This window comes from Pan troglodytes, chromosome 13, assembly GCF_028858775.2.
Source record: "Pan troglodytes isolate AG18354 chromosome 13, NHGRI_mPanTro3-v2.0_pri, whole genome shotgun sequence".
In the NCBI taxonomy this organism is placed as follows: domain Eukaryota; kingdom Metazoa; phylum Chordata; class Mammalia; order Primates; family Hominidae; genus Pan; species Pan troglodytes.
Window position 1 is genome coordinate 67822356 of NC_072411.2, and position 17837 is coordinate 67840192.

Consider the following 17837-nt stretch of genomic DNA (forward strand, 5'->3'; position numbering starts at 1 on the left):
GCACAAAATCGATACAAAGGAAATACCTGCTGAATGTTCTGCCTCAGTAGGTTTTCCTTTGGTCTTTTACCTTAGAAAACTGCATGATAGCATTTTTCTATTATTTTGACATTTCATGTAGGAAGCATGTTATTCACAACTTATGTTTTATAAAATCTTTTTCTGATGATGATGATGATGACGCTTGTTAATTTCCATCTCCTTCCTTCACTGTAAGTTTTTCTATTCCCTGAGACAACTATTTCTCTCACTTGTCCTAAACCCCAAGGATACAAGAGATGCATAGGAAAATATCTATGAAGTGTGTGGGAGGAGACAACAGGGCAGGGTTCCAGAGGTCTGTGGTTTATTGCACATAAAACACTGGAAAGTGCTTTGGATGATAAGGAAGTAGCTTGTTGTCCTTTGCAATGGCCTGACATTCTTACACTGAGAAAATCTTACTCCCCGCTTTGAGCTGGGATGTGGGAGCTGGGAGGACATTTACTGAGTATTAACTCTGTGCCAGGAATTATTCCTACATTATCTCATTTAGTCTCCGGAAAACCCTACGTAACAGGTGAGAAGACCTCAGTGACAAGCTCAAAGATGCATAGCTAAAGAGCTGAAATGTAAAAGCAGGTCTGCCAGACTCAAAAACCCATGCTCTATAAACTACATCATAGAAGTTGTAAAATAATTTTACCTTGAATCCAAGGGTGAATAATTTGTCATGGTTAGCTTGCCCTTTGGCATTCATAAACAATTTCTACTGTCCCAGTTTTTGTTCCATTCATATAGGAGTAACATGTGGAAGTATTAAGCAATAGAAGACTTTGTTTTCATGTATAAATTTTTACGATATTTTCAAATATAATAAAGCCAAAATTGTTAATTTCACTTCATGTAGAGATTCCTTCAAATATAAGATGCTATGAAACAGTGTCATACCAAAAAGCAAACACACTGATTTCTATAATCAAAACATTGAGGAACACAGGAAACTCTAGATAACTCAGAGGAAAAAGGGAGTACAAAATCGGGTCGACACAATGCTTCATTTAAGAATAGGAACATTGTTTGTTCATTTGGGTACTTTATAACTTTAAGTATAATGAGGTTTCTTTTAAAAATTGTAACAATTTTTGTATAATTGTATAATAACTTGGTATGTGGTATTTTTATTTCTATTTATTTATTTATTTATTTTGAGACAGAGTCTCACTCTGTTGCCCAGGCTGGAGTGCAGTGATGTGATCTTGGCTCACAGCAACCTCTGCCTTCTGGGTTCAAGCAATTCTCCTGCCTCCCAAGTGGCCACCACGCCCAGCTAATTTTTGTATTTTTAGTACAGACAGTGTTTCTACTAAATGTTGCCCAGGCTAGTCTCGAACTCCTGGACTCAAGCAATCTGCTGGCCTCGGCCTCCAAAAGTGCTGGAATTACATGCATGAGCCTATCACACTCAGCCGTATGTGTTATTTTTAAAACATATCCAAAATGATTTGGATCATTTTTAAAATGATCCTAAGTAATTCTTTATAATATTAATAGTATAATTTGGTCCATTAAATTATAACTAGAAAAAAATAAATAAAATTCTTCCAAATTGATATATTGATGTAAAAATAAGGGTCTCTCCTTTAAGTCTCTCCATAAACTTTAGTTGAGAGTGAAAGACTTTTGGACCAATGATTCTTAACTAAAGCAATTTCTTGACAGAAGCAAAAGTGTGAAATGAGAAGATACAATAAATTTAACATCAAAACAAGAACTGTTTTATCATTTAATTGTATTGAAATACATACAAACCACTAGATATGTGGAATTTCAGAGGCATTTAAAGAGTCATTCTAAAAGTATATGAAATTATTTCATGAAAAGGTAGATCAAAATAAGAAGAGAATCCTCATAAATAAAAATATTTTATAATATCTCGATTATAAAAGTAATTTCACAGTAACTTTTCCTTTCTGCATCTTGTGAAACACAATAGACCTGAGACAGCCTGTCAGTTTGCTTTATGGAATTTGACTTTTTGCAGCCTCACAGACCACGATGAACTGGTCTTACCAGTTTTGCCATCTTATCTTTTTTTTTAAAACAGCAATTAAACACTGCCATTATATCATAGAAATCATTAAATAATGTTCCAGACCACACACAAGTGGATGAGTTATGAAACACTGAAGGATTATATTACTTTTAAAATATTTTGCTTAGATAGAATAATGGCAATAAATATTAACACCCTTTGTTTTATACTTTTACCAAATATTGAGTAGTTTCAAAGGAGCACTTACTAAATACATGCAATACATAAGGAATCATAATACAATAAACAGCTATGTACCTACTACTTACTTAAAGAAAAATAATATTTTTGTATCTGTCATGGAACCCTCTCAGATCCTGTCCCCTCCTAATTTTGAATTTTGTGTTCAATCATTTCCTTGTTTTTCTTTAGAGGTTTACTGCATATGCCTAAACAAAATACTGGTTAATTTCATGGTTTTTACAGCTTTGTACATTAATGAAGTGTATGGATATTATTTTGCTACTTGATTTTTTTGCCCAAAATTGGGTACATGAGATTCGTACATGTTGTTGCATGTAGCTGTAATTAATTAACTTTCACACCGTATTATGTTAATCCATTCTGCTCTTGATGAACATTTGAAAAATCTCTAGGTGCATGTTTATGTGTGAGAGAGATTACAAATAGTGCTGCTAAGAACATTTTTATACTCTCCTTCTGGTTAAAGAGCATGCGAAAGATCTTCTCTTGGAAAAATAACTAACAGTGAAATTGCTGGGTAGTAGCAAATTTACCAGATAATGCCAATTATTTTCCGAAGTGCTTATATAACGCACCCTTATGGTTTTAATGGCATGCTTCTTTACTAATTTATCTCTCTCTCACACACACACAGGCACACACACATACACGATATAGAGATATAGCCTTTTAATATACATTACTCCTTTTCTGAAAATGATTTTATATACTAAAAATCTAAATAATAGTATTAGTGCTGGCTTTTTCAGAAAACCTAGAATTGTGAAAGATGTGGTTGATTGGGAATTTTTGTCATTTGTTGCCAGGAAACAAAATATTAAGGAAAAAATGGGAAGAATGTTTTAGTTGTATTTTTTTTTTTTTTTTTTTTTTTGGGGACAGAGTCTCGCTCTGTAGCCCAGGCTGGAGTGCAGTGGCGTGATATCAGCTCACTGCAAGCTCCGCCTCCCGGGTTCACGCCATTCTCCTGCCTCAGCCTCCCGAGTAGCTGGGACTACAGGCGCCCGCCACCACGCCCGGCTAATTTTTTTGTATTTTTAGTACAGACGGTGTTTCACTGTGTTAGCCAGGATGGTCTCAATCTCCTGACCTCGTGATCCGCCCGTCTCGGCCTCCCAAAGTGCTGGGATTACAGGCGTGAGCCACCGCGCCTGGCCAGTTTTAATCTTAGCAGATGGAAAAACAAATGTATTTATCTTTCATATGCCTTCTATTACACTTCTGATGTCTTCATTTATAGGGCTAAAATATGCATTCACTCTGTTTTCAATCTTGGTCTTTGGTCTTTTAAAGAAGCCCAAGGGCTGACTGGTGACATTCAAAATAATGTGTTATGCAAGAAACCAATTTTAGGGATGAACGATACTTCTTCAGCTATAACTCCTAAAAATCATCAGAGTTGGAACACTGGAAAAGAATTTAAGATATTTTTGTCTACTCTGTAACTCTTTTTGTACATTTTTTCTCTTATAACAAGCATCTACTTTAAGTTGAAGAGGATCCGTTAACTATCCAACTAAGTATATTTCAAATGCTCTAAAAGTTCAGACTTGACTTAACTAAAATCCTCTAGGTACAATACTACCAGAAGCACATGCTTCTCATTTTTATCTAATAAAGTTTCTTTAATCAGTGAAGGCCTATAAGAATGTGATGTCCCTTAAAAGAAATGCATTGCAAAATTCCAAAAAATTATTTCTTTTATACTCTCTTTGTGTAAATATCCTACTTTTCAAAATTTACCAATGTTATAAGAACTCCAAATTATTTAAATTAGAACCAAGCAAATGGTAATATTATTTTAAAATGTTCCTAGAGTGGTACCCTCCCAGCTCTTGCACTCTGCTGTTTTTAATGTGTGGGCCCCTGTTGGTCTTCCATGAGAACCGGAAATCTGTAAGACTCTATCTTGCATTTAAGATAAAGTGGTTTAGGTACTTCGTTACGTGTTCATTTTAATGGTGCAGTGCACTCATTAATATGCTTTATCAATACTAAATAAGTAACCTAGTGTATGTATGAGCAATCATTGATATTAACCTAATGAGAAATTATTGGGCAGTAAGTACTATGATAAGAAACATATCATAGGTTTATATTACAAATTAAATAGAGAATTGCAAAAATTTTCTGAGTTTTCTAAGCAAAATATATTGGGCCCTAAATTATTTGGCTATTGTTATTGCTTTGTTGATGGAGAAATACTCAGCACAGAGATGCTTTTCTAATCTATAATCCAGTATCACAAAGGAAGCATCCACCATTAAAAAAATCAAAAATCATACCTCAAATAATAATAAAAATATCAATGGAATATTAATGATTGCTTATTATACGTACCAATAATTTTACATACTCTAATTTGTACAAAAGCTTTTCAGGTAGGTAATATTACTATCATGTCGCAGATGAGGAGATTGAGTTTTAGAAGATTTGTGTGAATTACCCAAGGCAACAAAGCTAGTGAGCAGCAGAGTGAGGATTCAGTTCATGCCAGCTGATGTAGAAGCTATGTGCTTACTATACTATTCAACTCTAATAAGATACGTCTTTCATTAGTACCTTTCTTCTCATATGTATGAACTCTGATGGTCCAAACATATATAAGCACCAGGTACATACATTCATGCCTGAATGAAATGCCTGCTGTATACACTATGCCATGGGAAGTAAAGTAAGGACTCATTCACCCTTTCCTCAAGGAGCTTACAATGTAGATCGAGGGGATAGACATTAACAAAGATACGTATAATCACAAGCAAAATATGTCAATAGCCATAAGAAACATATTCTGGCAATGCATGGAAGAAAGAAATCCTGTTGGCTAAGTGGGACAAAAAGAGTCCTTATAAAGAAGGTAAGGTGAATCTTTTGGGGAAGAGTGAAGTGGAAAATCAGGATTTTGCACAAAGCATGCTTTATGCCAAAAAGCTTAAGGTATGTTGTAGGCATGACTTGTTTTATTCTGGCTGGGCTGGGACAGGGCATGTATAAAAACTGCCTAGAGACTGGGCACTCTTTATACTCTTTGATGAATTTGTACCAAATTATTAAACAATGGGAAACTATTGAAGTTTTGAAGTAAGGAATGATATCATTCATTCAAAAACTATTTGTGGGGTGTCAGTATGTGCCTGGCACTGTGACAGATGATGGGAATATTGAGGTGAACAAGACCAGTCCATTTCCTGCCCTCATAGATCCTACAAGTTGATGGGGAGAAAGAGGCTAATTTTCACTATGACTAAGAATGTGATGGCCCTGCATGAAACAGAAGCAAAGCCTCTGAGTAGAAAAGACTTTGATGGTTTGGTTTACATTTCCTCTATTACCTTTTTTTAAAGTAAATATTTTATTTTAGAATAATTTTAGATTCTATTACTATTAGAGTCTAATATCATTTAAAGGTAATTTAGAAAATTTATTTCAATTACTATTAAGGTTGCTATTTGATCATTTAATGCATATCCTTCTATGTCATAACTCTGTGGGACAAATTTCAGAAAGACTAACACATTTAAACATCAGTTAGTTGCACAATCTAAACTGCTACTGCAACTAGGTAGATAAACATGTTAAAGAAATGTCTTTGGTACATCTGTACTTGGCTCTGATCCCTCTGAGCATAGCAAGTCACAAAGTGTTGAGTTGGAAAACTTTGTAATGACCAAAGAAGTATTACAAATACAGAAAGGCCAATTTTAAAAGAAGTCAACAAGAAAGGTATACAAACTGCCCAACTATAATCAAACACTTGCATGAAAAAAAAAATTGTAGGTAAGACCTGCTTGTATTAAAGGTTTTTCACAGAAACATAAAACTCAGAGATTTATGAAACTAAAAAGTATGGAAGATTACTGAATTAATCCTGAGGTAAATAATGTCCCAGTAGAAATTAGCAGTAAGGTAAGCACTCCAAAACAATCAAATTAGCAGGGGGACATAAACTGATATGAGGGTAAAGGGATGACTAGTTAGAAATAAGAAATCAGACTACAGCCAAATTAAAAAAAAATTTAAATATAATATATTGATGCTTAGTTTCCTTTAAGCATTGCAACATATGATATTGACAAATGTGGTGACAGCTGGTAAAAACTGTATATGTTAATTGCCAACATCACATAACTAATATTTACTATAAAAAGTGTCCCTAAAATAACTTTCTTTCATCATCAGATAGCCATATCCATCTAGCATTCCCTGTTTATGTTTTGAAATGTATGTATTACATTTTTTCTTCTCCTTTTAGGATTAAAATATAAAGTTTTATGTTCCCTAATATATCTACTTTAAGAATATTCTAAATATTGAAAATCAAAAATTTTTTAATAAAATACCACTGACAGCTGTTCTCTACTTATCATTTCTTAGCAGGGTGAAGACTATATTTGCTCACATAAATTGTGTCCTTATAATAGAAAAAGCTTCTTAGGGCTGGTGCGGTGGCTTATTCCTGTAATCCCAGCACTTTGGGAGGCGGACGCAAGCAGATCACTTGAGTTCAGGAGTTCTAGACCAGCCTGGCCTACATGGTGAAACCCCGTCTCCACTAAAAATACAAAAATTAGACAGGCATGGTGGTGCATGCCTGTAATCCCAGCTACCTGGAAGGCTGAGGCAGGAAAATTGCTTGAACTTGGGAGGCAGAGGCTGCAGCGAACCAAGATGGGACCACTGCACTCCAAACTGGGTGACACAGTGAGACTCCATCTCAAAAACAAACAACAACAACAAAAGAAAAAGCATCTCAGAAACACGTTTCCCTTTTTCATTGTTTCCATGCAAATGATATTTAACCCTATTGTTTACTTGTCCTGAAATTTCACAGCAGCAGAAATTCTGCTATACATTATCCTTTTATCTGGTATTTATTAAAAATGTATTTGGCTATGATTTGAAATATATAACATAGTGTCAGGTTTATTTTCTCATGTAACGAGTCAAGAAGTAGGTGGTTGCTGCCTTTCTTTCAGTTATTCAACACTATAATCAATCACTGTCTTGTCTTTTTATATTTCTGTTCACTATCTTCTATGTGTTGGGTTTCCTTCCTGGTGGGTGTCATATCAGGGTCACAAAATGGCTGCTATTGCCCAGTAATACTTGAATGCTCAAGCGAGGGCAGGATGGAGGGAGGGGCTGCTGGCTGTATCTGTCTCCTTTTGTCAGAAAAGCAAAAGCTTTCCGGGAAGTTCTCCTAGTGGCGACTCCTTACATCTCAAGGCCACAAATTTCAAAGAGTGGAAAAGCAGAAAACAAGATTCTCATTTTTGGCACCATTGTGAGACATTGCCTAGGAAAAGGCATATTGACAATTCAAACAAAATCTTAAATTCTAGTAGCAAAGGACACAGAGGAATGAATATTTGGTAGGGGACAGAAAGGATCTGCCTAAATGCCCTAGTTCATTTGAATGTAAAATTATTAAAGGCTGGGATTGTGCCTGTTGTCTTCTTTGTGTATAGGACTCAGATCATAAGAAAAATCTTTGACACTACAAATTCTATACACTAAGGCAGTATCCCCAAATTTCACTCAATTTTTCTAATATGGGGGTGCTATTGAGCACAAAACTAGAAAGAGATTATAAATATACATATTCTTGGTCAGTTTAGACTACTATAGCAAAATATGATGCACTAGGTAGTTTAAATGATCACCTCTTAGGGCCCTTGCTGTGTCCTTGTATGGTGGAGAGACAGTTCTCTGGCCTCTCTTCTCTTCTTATAAGGCCACTAATTCCATCATAGGGACTTCACCCTCATGTCCTGATCTAAACCTGAGCACCCCCCAAAGGTTCCACATTCAAATACCATCACACTAGAGGTTAGGGCTTCAACATATAAATTTGCGGGAAGATAAGCATTTAGACCATTATTTATTTATATGTTAAAAATAATATAGAATATTCCCAGAAGTCAATTTTTGCTCCATGTATTAGAATACTTATTAAACCTTCCTATGCCCAGCAAAATTGTAGACACTGAAAAAATACCAACAGAAAATGGTCCAGCTTTTAATGCATTTAAGCTGAAATAAGAAGTGGTGAACACAGATCCAAACTGAACTAAAATGTTACGTAATCTATAATAGCAACCTTTTATCTGGTGTCTATTATGTGATAATGGTATAACGTACTTTATCTAATCTTCACAACAACACTGCTAGGTAGTTATTAGCCTCATCTTAAGTGTTAGAAAACAGAGAACACTGAGAGGCTAAGAAATTCATTCAAGGCCACCCAGGGCATAAGCAGTGGAGCTGAAGTTTGGACAAGATCTCTTTTTCTCCCCAAGCCATGCTTGCACATAATGCACATACCACTACATGCTGATTAATTCATTTTATGAATAAAATCTTCCCTCTTATAATTCTGCTTTGTTTTTATGCTTTTTCATTCCTAGCTTTCTCACTGGTGACTTATGTGGATGAATCAATGGGAACAAGGTCAGATCATGGACAGATGAGAAAATAATGAGACACTAGATTATTAAGAGAGATGAAGTTAAGAGTGAGAGGTGAATGAAAGGGAAGAAGGGGTGAAAGCTCAGGATTATGAAGGGAATAAACAGGAAAGAGGAGAGAGAAGAAGAGAATGAATACTACCCAGATATTTCTCTGGGCACTGTGGATCTGATGGAATGGTGGTATCCCACCCTGTAACCCTGTCTTCTCTGATCTCTGGCCAAGTGTGTGGCTTGGCACTGCACAACTAACAGTTAGCAGCGTTCTGGGGAGAGGCTCATGGTAGTGACCAAATTGCACTTTCCCTAGCTATTCTTGTGTTCTAATCCTCCCCGAAGGTCTTTTATGGTTAATCTCAAACCATATAAATATTTAACTTTCCTTTTAGTTACATTGCAGAAGCCTGTTCTCAAACAAGTATAAGTTTCAGTAACCACAAATTGATACTAATCTACCCTAATGTCACTGTGTTCCTCTTCTTCAAGGGAGTTGAAAGCATGGATCCACACAATTTGTCTTGTTCAGTTTGTACCTACTTGTATCTTCCATTAACAGAGCATAGACTCTCAGGTATGGAGAAGAGATTAAGATCCAACTACTCAGCCAAAATTTCAATCCACCTCTCTCCAGGACATTTTTTTGTTTTTGTTTTTGTTTTTCTTTAACATCTTCCAAACTGGTAGTATAGCTATATCGAGTACTTCCAGTCCATGGAACCTAACACTTCCTCAAGTAGTCCTTTCCATGCTTAGACAACTTTGACTTTAGAGCGTGGTTTCTTATTTCACCAGTCAGGATAGCTAAGCTGTTCTGCAGTAACAAACAGCCCTAAAGTGTCAGCTCTAATACAACAGAGGCTTTCTTTTTTTTTTTTTTTTTTTTTGGCTAACATTATGTGCCTATCAAATCAGCTTGGCTCCGGTATATATAGATATCCATCTGGGATCCTGGCTGAGGGAGAAGCCCCTCTCTGGGACATTTCTGATCTCATGGCAGAGGAAAAGAGGTCCTGGAGGATCGTATACTGGCCATTAGAGCTTCCACATGTCATTAGCCAACATGCATCACATGGAATCATCCCACAGAGAAGGACAGGGCCAGGAGCAAGACAACCCAGAGAACAGCAGTAAATATCTGGAATAACAGTGCAATGTACCACATAGTTATTGAGTCAAATCCTTTTCCAAGTCATATCCCTCCTTCCCCATTGCCTTTTCTCTTTACCAGCTCTACAAATGTTAGGAATCCTTAGCCATGTTTTCTTCGAGCTGTCTTTCTTCTAGTCTAATTGGCTCCAATTCCTCCACTGACCTGTTCCCTGTATCTAGTGGTCTTATCTGACATTCTCTTGAGCCTTTTCAGCTGTCTCGAGTCAACTGGTGAGAGAATTGTTGGTCTATTCTCCAAAGGAAGTGGTCCCTTGACATACTTTCCTTTAGGATGATGGGTTTGGCGATGTGGCTGAGCCTTCTAGACAAAAAAAGCTTTCCTTAAACAATATCTCAACTAATCAGTCTCCAAATATTTTAGTAGCTTAAATCTTTAGGCTTTTCACAAATGCCCAGGCACTTTGCCTGTTATATATTAGAATGTAGAGATGTTTGAGCACTTCCAGAGGGCAAATGTCACATCCCTGACTATACTTTAGGTAACTTAGCAATATATATACATGGTTGTATTGACAAAACTCCTCAAGCCTACTATTTTTTCATAGGACTGGCTCAGAATGTGGACTTTGGAAATAACCAGTCTTGGATCAAACCCTGATTCCACTCAGTACTACCTATACGACCTTTGACAAGTTAATTAATCCTGAGCTCTTATTTCCTCATCTAATGAGATACAGACAATAAGAGTTATCTTTCTCATGTGGTTGTTGAGAGGATTAAATGACAACAGTGGGGCTCAATCAATGTCTTCTTTTGTTACCATACTGGGGTCCTAGCACTCAGAGCTATTTCTGGTCTTACTCAAGGACCAGGTCCTCTAGCATCCCTGGGTTTACCATGGTTATGCATAGCTCCCTCCTCTCTCCCAGGTGTCCTTCTCTCCTCCTGAAATGTTTCATCCTCAAGTCAGCATCATCCGAGCTTGACCAGTATCTCTCAAGGTGTTGTCCAAGAACAAGCTGCACTGGAATCACCTGGAGGCCCACGTGGCTCCATTTCAGACTAACTGACAGAGTTAGAAGATGAAACTAGTAAATCTGTATTTTAACAAGCTTCCCCCAGCTAGAGGTGCCAGATAAATTATAGGACATCCAGTTAAATTTGAATTTCAGATAAACAATGAATAATTTTTAGTATAAATATGTCTGTCCCATGCAATATTTGGAACATACTTATACTAAAAAAAAATTATTATTTATCTGAAATTCAAATTAAATGGAGTATCCTGTACTTTTAATTGCTAAATCTGGCAAACAAATCTCAGGGATTCCAATTCTTACTAAATTTGAAGACCACTGGTTTAAGATAATTGGCAAAAATCTCAAATTCAACTTCATGAGCTTCCAAGGAGGGAAGGAGGGAAAGAACGAAGGAAGGAAGGAAGGAAACGAAAGGAAAGGGAAGGGAAGGGAAGGAAGGAAACGAAAGGAAAGGAAAGGGAAGGGAGGGAAGGGAGGGAAGGAAGGGAAGGGAAGGAAGGGAAGAAAAGGAAGGAGAGAAGGAGGGAGGAAGAAGAAGAGAGGAAAGAAAGAAAGGAAGAAAGAGACAAAGAGAGGAAAGAAAAGCAAAGCAAGCGAAGCCTATAGACGGAACATAGATGGCCCGTGCATCCATAAAACAAATATGCAGAAGACCAAGTAGGTTAGCATTTGTTTCAGCAGCCACAGTGGCAAACATAGACAATCCAGCAGCCAGAGAAAAATCCACTTCCTTGTTTCTCTAGTTTGGAATTGGGCTTTAGGTGTCTCTGTCTCCTTCTGCTGCTTTTTCCTTTTTTTTTTTTTTTTTTTGTCTAAACATCTCCATGCTATGCTAGCCAACACCTACTCATCCTCATTTGGTATTTCCTCTTTTGCTTTTTTGCTTTCCTACAAAGCATCTTGGGCCCATCCTCCTCTGTCTGCCCCAACTTCCCAAACATCAGAATACCTAATCAAATAGTCATATAGCCATCTTTCTCCCTCTAATATTAAGTGTGGACTCCCTCAATTTTAGTTTTCTGATGGGATTTTCACAATTCTCAAACCATTCTGTCTTATGTGTACTAGAGTAATGCATTGTGTTTTTGGTTCGTGTACATTTACAGAGGCCTTAAAAGAGACATTAGCTGATTTTTCACAATAACCCCATAATCGAGGCAGATGAAAAACTGAGCCCTTTTATTCCTAGGCCAAGACCCTTTTTACTCAGCCATTGTCTCATCTCAGGTTATTATACTCACATCATTCATTTGTCATTTTAGAATAGTGATTAAAGCACAGCTGTGTGCCTTGGTTAGTTTTATTTTTTTCTTAACCAATCTAAGCTTCCATTTCCTCATTTGTAAACTTAGGTTAACAATAGTGCCTACATCATGAGCACTGGGTTTAGTCAGATGATCAAAGTCTTAGCACTGTGACTGCAAATTGTAAGCACTCAAAATATTAGCCATTATTAAAACTATCTTGTGGGCCAATTCTTTTCCAGGCCCAGCTTTCCTCTTGTTGTCTTTCAGCAAATAGAGATATAAAATGGAAAACTTAGACTAAAACCAGCAGAACAAGAAGTATCAATGGCTGCACAAGGAAGTAATGCAGACCTATGCTAAATTTTCTCTTGGTAAATACTTCCTTTTCCATACCCCTCTCCCTTGAACTTTTTCACCTCCACTCCTACAACTTTATGTTATGCAGAGTCAAAAATATAATCATCCTAAACTAGGCTCAGCAGTGTGGACAGTAACTGATTGAAATATGAGGTTCTTTAATTAGAAGCAGGAACTAGAGTGTGGTACTGAGAATAATGGTAATATAATTATTTGCATCTTGTCTAACTTCCTCATTTACACTTGCCTTCTTCATTTCTATCTCATTTCCTGATAAATACGGTATCTCAAAGCCAAATGTTTGGGACTCCAATATTACCATTGTGTTCACCTTCTTTACCCATTAGGGCCTTTATATGATAATAAGTGTAATATGATATCCCCAATGAATGAGATAGAGTGGCCCATACAGGAGCGACCTCAAAGCACTTTTTCTGTACTGCAGATGCAGTGCAAAATTAGGAATATTAGGAAAATTACAACTGCTTTCTTCAGAAAATACTCAGGGCAATATTGTTGTGGATAATGGGAAATAACTGGCGGTTTTTGAACAAGGAAAGTGAATGTCTGTTATAGTATTGAATAGAATAGAATAGTATTCTAGAAATAGACGATCTATGTAGACCAGTAAGTCTGAAGTCAGGGTCACTGTGCAGCAACAGAGGACATAATCTGAGAGGCTACCTTTTCATGACTGTGTCAGCACTTACACCACCATTGCTTTTCATCTTAGAGGCAGCACAAAACTATGCAAAAGAAAAATCAATCAAGAACATATTTAGGACACAGCAGGGAAGTCTCCTATAAACATTTTTTTGGGAAGAACATAGATATATGATGCTTTTTAAAAAAGTTATCAGTGGAAAAAATGGGAATTTCACAGGACTTTGTTATATTTGTTTTTGGCTTAGAGTTTGTTTTGTTTGGTTTCTTTGTTTAACTATATTTTTGGAAGGGTAGAAGGTGGATGGACATTGTAATCTTCTTTACTATTTAGAAACTCTAAATGTCTTAATCTGATTCAGTCCAAGACTGCATAGGAATTACTTGATTTTTGCCATCGACACAGGTATCATAATCCCTTTACTGCTCTATCCGGAGAATGTTGTGTTTTTTCCCCCCTTTAAGATGAGGAATCTGTCAGTATGCGCTCCTTTATGACTAACAGGTTAGATTATGCTTAAGTATTCTATGTGGTCCCTCCCATAAAAACTGCCTCAGAAACCTCCAGTGCCTCAAATACTCTTGTCCTTGAATGGTACAAGGAAGTAGAGGATTCCTGGGGCATATATGATACTTAATCTCTCTCTCTGCCTACTGACAGTCTAACATTTTGGTGAGCCCCATTTTATTTGCTATGGAATTTGACAAACAGTTCAATCCCACAAACATCGAGTGAGCAAGTACCATGTGCAAGCAATTCATTCAATGAATATTTTCAACTCCTACTATGTATCATGCATAAGATTCACCCTAATGAAGGAGAAGAAGGAGGAGAAGAAGGAAGGAAGGAGGACAAGGAGGAAGTTGGGAGGAATCCCTGTTCTCAGGAGCTTCAAATCCTGCTGGCTAGAAGATATGTAAACATAAGGGCAATAGAAATCTTATGCTGCCTCTGTGGACTGAGAGTGACAGGGGATAGATCCTTGAAGAAATAGCAGTGTGCTTGGGGGAAACAGATGCTGGGCAGGCAAAAACTTCTGCTGAAAAATACAAACTGTGACCTGAGCCTTGCCTGAGGGAGAAGTAGAACTTTGATTCCAGTTGAAGCATAGGCAGTAGAAAACGTATGGATTTGAGAGTTAAAAATAATTTTGAACCCATCTTCACCAATGAGCTGTGGTGACTGTGAATAAGTTATTTTGCTTCTCTAAGCCTCCACTCTAAAATAGGAATTGTGATGTTTAGCCCAAAGCGTTGAGGTATACATCTCCTCAGGCCTTAAGGCAGTCTTGTATAATGACTTAGAGCATGGACTCTGAAGCCAAACTGCCTCAGTTTGAAGTCTGGTGCTAACACTTAGCTATTAAACTTGGGCAAATTATTGAATTTATCAGTACCTCAGTTTCCACATCTGAAAATAGAAATGATAATAGTAAACTGACCTCTCAGTAGTTGTAAATTAAACAGACAGGTTAATGATATAAAGTACTTTAATAAGTGACTACACATGGTAAGCCCTATAACCATTTGCTATTATTACCAAGTGTTTAGTGATACAATATAAGCCATTAAATTACCATATTACCTGGATAGTAGATGCTATTTTTTTATTATAGTGCACTGTGATAAACATTGTAAGAAATATATATGTTCCTTGTATTTTTAGGGAAGACATGAAAGAAATTATAGCCTAGTCATAAGTGACACTCACAAGTAATCATAATAAAGATGGTATGTAATAAATATTGCAAGAAAGATCAGATATGTCCAACTGATAGTTCAGAAGAATAAGGGATCAGGAAGAAAAAAAAAACTATAATAGAGACACGGCCTTCTCATCATGGCCTGAGCATGATAGCAAGACCCCATCTCTTCAAAAAATGAAGAGATATCCCCTAGGAGCATGCGATCCTAGAGGAAGGCATGGGTGTACCTTCCAGATTGAAAGGAGAGGTAATGATCGTTGAGTCAGCAATGCAAGATTAGGTAGACTATTGCTGGGTGGATTAGTGCAGGGAATGCCTTCCGTGATGAAACCAACAATGGTTGCAAAGGCATAGAAGCATGAAAGGGCAAAAAGTGTGTGTGTGTGTGCATGTTACAGAAAAAGCAAAGCAGTCAAGAGAGATGGAAGATGTGTACTTGGGGACATCACATGAACGATGGAGACACAAAGATGAATAAGACATGAAGGAAATATTTTTGGATGATGCATGCTGGAGACTGTTTTTGTTTTTTGTGTCCTTTTGTCCTTAACTTCCTCCTTCCTCTTTTCCTTCAAAATACATTTATTGATACCTACAACGTGCTAGAGAAATATGACTTTCCTTACATCACCCGTTATATAACAGAGTTTTGTCCCATGATAAGTGATATAATAGAAATCACCTCATATGAAACAAGGTTATGTTATATCAGAAATGTGATAAATAATTTTCCAAGTTACACCAAAACTAGGCCCCAAATAGGGCTCTTTCATTAAACTCTTTGTTCAGTTGCTTTCTCTCACTCCCATGTCCCTACAGTACATGGATAGTAGAGAATCCTTTTTTTTTTCTTCAGTTTATGTGGGCTTAGCAAAGAGTGGGCAGGCAATAGAGACTTGCAGATCTCAACTAAATTACTGGAGAATTTAATTTTAAATGCTCTAGAAGGTATCTTCTTCACAACTTGGTGACAAATTCTTTCAGGAACTGAAAGTTGCATGTGTTTTAAAGGGGCATAAGCTTGTGGAGAACCTTTCTCTTTGGTTTAGCTGCATCGATATGCTGATTTTTTAAAATGCACTGAACATGCAAAAATGAGTATATTATTGACCTCAAATCAATGCCCCTCACTGTTTCTATCTTATACAGTGAGCTTCTTGGCTTTTTAATATTTTCATTGTGAAGTTATTCCAATGAAGGCAAAATTTTGTCAAATTTATTACCCAGGGAGCTTTCAAAATGAAGCAGAGAGACTTTGACCGAGCAATTTCACTTCTGGAATTTTATTCTACTTATGCATACTTATACATATGTGCAAAGACATATATATCTGAAAGTTTATTATTTTTTTGAAGCATTGTTTATAGGGAAAAAAAGCAGGTAACAGCCCAACTGTCCTTCAAAAGAGAACTAGTTAATTTATGATATATCCATATAATTAATATTATTCAGTCATTAAAAAGAATAATATAGATCTATGTGAGCTTATTTGGAATGATCTCCAGGACATGTTTTTAAATTAAATCACAAATACAAACAAAAGAAAGAAAGAAAGAAAAGTATAGAATAGGTATAAGGAAGATTTCCATTTGTGAGACATAAATATTTATCTGTGCTTTGTATATTTATTTAGTACACATGAATGCTATGTAGGCATGGAACATTTCTGAAAAGATCAGCAAGAAAGTACAAATAATGATTATTTCTGGATGGGAATCTGGACTACACAGCAGGCACACTTTTCATTGCTTGTCCTTTGTATTATGTGATTTTTACCATGCTAATATATTTTTATTAAAAATTATTTAATTAAAGAAAGAATAACTACTGGAGGTAAGCCATTTTTGGTCAATTCCATAGTGGCTAGTTAGAGGCTAAGTAATATGCAATCATTAAATTAATGCTCAAAGTAATAAAACAGTATTTCCCAATCTTGATTTTATTACAAGTTCATTTCTGAGTAGTTCAAGAACTTGTAGAATTATTTTAAAGATCTCAAAATAAAAGAAAGTGGTAATCTAATTTTGAAAGGAAATATGTTTCATACAGTTTGGGAAAGAGAGAAGTATTGTTTTCAAATAGGGAGCAGTGCCTTAGTGAGTAATTTCATTTGCATTCCTGTGTATCTTTAAGCTGAGTACAAACTAAGAAAAACTGTTCTTGCAGAATACTCTGTAAAATTACTTTAATCAGTAATTACTTTGACCTTTCCCTATCAAAGGTCAAAACACCGGACAGCCTGTTGCTCTTAACATCAGCTCTTCTGCGTAATATTTCTCTTTGCTCTGGAACACAATTAGCTCCTGGGAAAAGAGGCCAACTTTTCAGTTTCTGCCTTTCATGGTTTCTGTCTTCCCCTCTGCTTCAGTGCAGGTCAGTCACACAGATAAGCATTATGCCCAGAATAAAACTGGCTCTGTTTATCTAGACTAATAAATGAATGGAACCAGTTATTTTCATTGGCTTGGTCTGGAAGGAAACCAAACTAATTTCCACAGACCTTAAATTGGACCTAATCCAAGCTACTTGTCCTCACTAATAAGAGCAATAACAATTAGTATAAAAGTAAAAATTTTTACAAAAGCAATCCATATTTACTGCCGGGCAAGGAAATTGGATAAAACTAGGAACTAACATGAGGGACTCTGAAAGCTCTGAGAAATCCACTTCATTTGTATTTCAATGAGTCTGAGCTTTGCAGGTGAATACAATCTTTCTTTAGGTTCTAGATATTCCAGTTTCTCTCTGGTCAATTTTTCTAATCAAGTTGTGCTAACTTCCGCTGATGAGCAGAAAGTATGTGTATGGTACAGTCAAAACTTTTGCACTTTTGTCTTACTTAAGAAACTTAAAACTCACATTTGTATTCCTAGGGTTTCTGACAGGTCGGCATACTTTATTTCATAATGTGTTCATAGAACAGTGAGATTTTGACTTCCATTGTGCACATGTAATAAAATGTTCTCATT

General features: G+C 36.3%; 1 protein-coding gene across 1 annotated transcript in view; it reads right to left on the reverse strand.

Moving 5' to 3' along the window:
* LOC134807986 (uncharacterized) overlaps positions 1–17837 on the reverse strand; it is a 37635-nt gene that overhangs the window by 8171 nt on the left and 11627 nt on the right. The window lies entirely within an intron of this gene.